The sequence below is a fragment of the Rhododendron vialii genome, chromosome 2a, assembly GCF_030253575.1.
Source record: "Rhododendron vialii isolate Sample 1 chromosome 2a, ASM3025357v1".
Lineage (NCBI taxonomy): Eukaryota > Viridiplantae > Streptophyta > Magnoliopsida > Ericales > Ericaceae > Rhododendron > Rhododendron vialii.
The window spans coordinates 32579197-32583703 of record NC_080558.1 but is presented as its reverse complement, the minus strand read 5'-3'; the positions used below and the strand labels follow the sequence as shown (position 1 = coordinate 32583703).

General features: G+C 38.8%; 1 long non-coding RNA gene across 1 annotated transcript; it reads right to left on the bottom strand.

The window, feature by feature from the left end:
• Positions 1 to 2178: 2178 nt before the first annotated feature.
• LOC131310516 (uncharacterized) lies at positions 2179 to 3861 on the bottom strand. Its single transcript, XR_009195243.1, has 3 exons — positions 3841 to 3861; positions 2708 to 2770; positions 2179 to 2408 (listed from the first exon to the last, which is right to left on the bottom strand). It is a non-coding gene; the product is annotated as an uncharacterized LOC131310516 (long non-coding RNA).
• Positions 3862 to 4507: the final 646 nt, after the last annotated feature.

Sequence of the window (4507 nt, the reverse complement as noted above, 5' to 3'; positions counted from 1 at the left end):
CTTTACCTCTTCTATGTGTTTATGTGTAGATTTGGTGTAGATTCGTGCCTTGGGTTGTTGGATTTTGGTTATTGAGCATGCCTTGAAAATCTGCTGAAATCGCTACCCGAAGCCCCATGGTATCGATACGGATTATGTGGCGTATTGATACAGTAAGCTTATCTTTTTGGACAGTTAATTTTGTATCAATACGGATTATGCGCGTATCGATACCAGGAGCTTAACTCCAGTTTTACTCCTGCTGCTCTTCCGTCGATTGTTTTGACCCCCAATCACTTCTAAATCCTTTTGGACACCTCCTAACCTATCTTAAGCTTGTCTAATTGACTTCCTTTGACTTCTCGATGTGATCCTTATTCCGTTGGTCTTCCCGTTAATAAGAACCGAATGAGGAATTTATTTAGTTAAAACATCGTTAAAGTGTATTTCGTACATTGTTGGCATTTGTGATCGGTCTTGGTGCATTTATGATGACGTTAGTATAACGTAAGATGTTTTATCTATGAATGTGTTCATGGGGAAGTCCTAGCTTGCATATTGTATTGGAATATAGCCGATTGGGGTCGGAAGTAGATTTAGGGAGACCCGTAACCCAAGGGGTGGTAATACGGAGACTTAGAGGGATTTCGTAACGCAAGGGGTGGTAATACGGTAACCCGAGTCGTTAGGGATCACCGTGACACACGGGGTGGTAACACGGTAATCCTTGTGGCATTGTACGGTAATGCAAGGGGTGGAAATACAAATGGTAGGAGTTGGGTTAGCGAGTTGAGTTGGGATTATCTAAGTCGTTTGTGTCACATGACTTGTGCACTTAAACTGGATAGAAGTTCATTTACAAGTCGATTGAATTCTATATATATTCAAGCTGAGTTTTCTTATCCTTCTTCGTTTGCACTTATCAACATGTTTGCATCTAGCATAGGTAAAGACTTTCCTACTGGGCTAGTGTAGCTCAACAAAATTCTTCTTTTCAGGTTCTAATGCTAGGCAATAGACTGCATGCAATGGTGTGCTTGGACATGAAAATTTTTAGAAGCTGATTTCATTTAGTTACTTATTCATCTTTGTAATTGACTTACTTTTGGCCAAAGATGGCTTTGTAACTAATTTGCTCGTGAACTATCTTTTGACTAAAGTTTGTAACATCCTGAATATGTCGTATTGTATCTAAGTTAATTTGGGCCGTAGTGCCAAGGTTGTATTTCTTAAATCATGGGGACTTATTTGTAAATTAAACAGGTGGAAAACTCTTTTGGGTAATATGTACAATGCGCGAGGTTCTTTTATTAAAATGTATTACTTATTTATGTTAAAAATCAAGGACATGACAGTATAATTCTAAATCAGGCGGGCCGTGAGGTAAAACTTAAATCTGTGGCAATGTCTCTTCCGACATATGTGATGTCTTGTGTTAAAATTTTGGAGGGTCTTTGTTCAGAGATGTCTTCCGTTATGGCGTCTTTCTGGTGGGGGAAAAGCGAGGGAAAACAAAAGATGCATTGGATGGCATAGGATAAACTATGCGAGAAGAAGTCTAGAGGGGGATTGGGGTTTTGGGATCTTTCTTGCTTTAATCTTGCGCTTTTGGCTAAATAAGGTTGGGAGCTACTCATGGATGAGAACTCTTTACTTTCCCAGGTACTCAAAGCCAAATATTTTTCTAATTCATCATTCCTTGAGGCAAAAGCTTGGTCGAATCCCTCGTGGACGTGGCGCAGCATTCTAGAAGTGAGGAAAGTTTTAATGGAAGGTGTGCAGTGGAGGATCGGGAATGGAAGGAGGGTGAGAGCTAGTCAAGATTCGTGGCTGCCAAAAAATAATGATTTTTGGCCTAGAGGTGTAAATGAGGTGGGGATGAATATGAGGGTGAGTAAACTCATTGATCCAGTGACTCACGAATGGAAGATGGATGTGGTGTGGGCAGCCTTTACTAATGAGGATGCGACAACGATTAAAGCAATTCCACTATCAAGATTGGACATAGGTGACAAGTGGGTATGGCATTATGCTTAGCTCCGTAAACCTCGCCTTCAAATATAAGGTTGAGAAAACCCCAAGTGTAGGGCTAGATTGTCACACCCCATCCCGAGCCAGCATTCAAATAAGCCCAAACCGACGTGAGGGTGCAACATCAACCACCAACCCATTCCTATAACTCAAGTTCTAGCAATTAAGTTAACCAACAGTCACTTTATTGATAACACAAAATATATCGTTCTTACAAACACAGCGGAAGTCTCAAGAAATCATTAAACTATACAATAAACTAGATATAAACATAGGCTGCAACTACATCCCTATCTACAAAATTTCGCCAAAACTAGTCCAGCCTTCCTGACATGCTACCCTAAGAGAGGGTACAACCACACAACGATCAACAATGGATATCTACAATGCCTGCAAAACTGGATTCCAATTTTGGAATCCAGGAGTTTTTATGAGACATGGATGCAATTCAATATTAAAGGTACAGCTAAAAGATAATCTCAACTTGTCAAACAGTAAACCAAGCAATTAAAAGCAACACCGGGCACACAACCAATAATTTAAGGCATAAAACCCTTTTGGCATAAAGCCAATCATCGGGCACACAACCAATAACTTAAGGCATAAAAGTCTTTTGGCATAAAGCCAATCACCGGGCACTAAGCCAACATTCAAGTTCAATTCAATATAGAACAACATCCATGAATCAAACACTCACCTCGTACTCCAAAAGAAAGTACAACTTATGGTTTCGGTGCTACTTGATTCACCGACTCGTCACCTATTCACAAGCCAAACATTTTGGTATATAAACACTTGAAAGGCTTGACAAATGCATTAACAATATGCTGCATCAACTCGACTACATAACAAATGCCAAACATAAGTAAATTCACAAATTCGCACCCCAAAGTCGGAAATCTCACAAAGCACACACTATCTAGCAGAACCACTGATCGAATTTTGACTATAGTATTCTATAGGTTTAGAGTTAGATTCCGAGACTACAACCATTAGAAAATACACTCTCAGAACATCAATCTCGATATAAAATTTGCCCTAAACGGAGTCTGAATGACCAAGAAACGCTCAAATGAAGTTACACATCTAAAACAGAAATCACAATTGCAGCAGAACAGTTTGCATTCGAAAGTCCATTAAAAATCACCTACTCAATATTTTCCAATGATTCCAACACCAAAACATCACCAATTGATCAATGTTTAAGACTCATGAGAACCCGTAGTCAGTAATACACTCAACTATGATAAAACTGATGGAAAACATAGCTCCAAAAGCCGCCTAGATTTCCAGAATTACCAAACCATCAACTTCGGAACAAAAATTGATTTTTCCTAGAAGTAACTAAGGCACAAACCTTACATATTCAAAAAGGTATGTAAGTCTAGTTTCAGAATCAAGAAATAGTGCGTAAAACCGACACCCGAACTAGGAGATATGTCCGTTTTCTCAGAACGTGTTTGCGCTGTCTGCCCAGACGCGAATCTGACAGCAGCTCGGTTTATGATTTTTATCTTTTTCTATACTTCTCAGAAAATTCTGAAATTTTTACAGAATAAACTACACACATAGAGACATCTCCAGTAAAATTACCAGAAAATAACATGGTCAGTGTGTCAATGAAAAAAATTCGTCAAAACAGGACAGATTATCATTATGCAAAAACTCACAGTTAGCACAATCATAAGATGCACGAATTTTCTGAAATAAAACCCAAGTCCAATCTCTAAAACCCTCTCTCATGTATTCAATTCAGAGCATATAAGATGCAGAACATGAAATCTAGCATGAGAAACATGAAATTCAACACTTAAAAGAGATGAAAAATACCTAGTTAAGCTTCAATTCAACCTAACCCTAATCTTCTTCTTCTTCTTTTTCTTCCACCGTTGGTCTCTCTCTCTCTCTCTCTCTCTCTCTCTCTCTCTCTCTCTTCTAATGTCGTAGACAGAACCCCTTCTGGGTTTTTTTTTTTTAATAAGATATAATACACACACGGCACACATGCACAGCTCTTAAAAAAAAAGTGCACTTTAGCCCTTTAAGTTATTAAAGTGTGGCATAAAAGCACCTTATAAATAAAGAGTGTTACATAGATCGTTTGTAGCATAATAAACCGGTAAGACCGGGATCGTACCATAGGGAATCAGAGATAGCTTAATGGGATTGTAGGTATTATAAGGAGAATTTTGGCATTTAAGACGGCCAACTTGGTTTTGCTTTAAACGGTGGAATTACTAAAACGAAAGACTAGAAAAGAGCTTAAGGAACTTAAAAGAGGCAAGTCTAGGAATCGTCTTTCCCTTGATGAAGGTCGTTACCGGTTCTCAATATAACTCAAACGAGAGTCACGATCGCGTGCTCACACTCGGAAGATTTAGCTTTAAAAGACTACATTTATCGAAAGATATGATTAAACGGAACTAAACTAACCTATTTTCGCTAATGTATCAAATACGTAGGAGGCCACGAGCCCTCAATATGCCGCTTGCCAAGA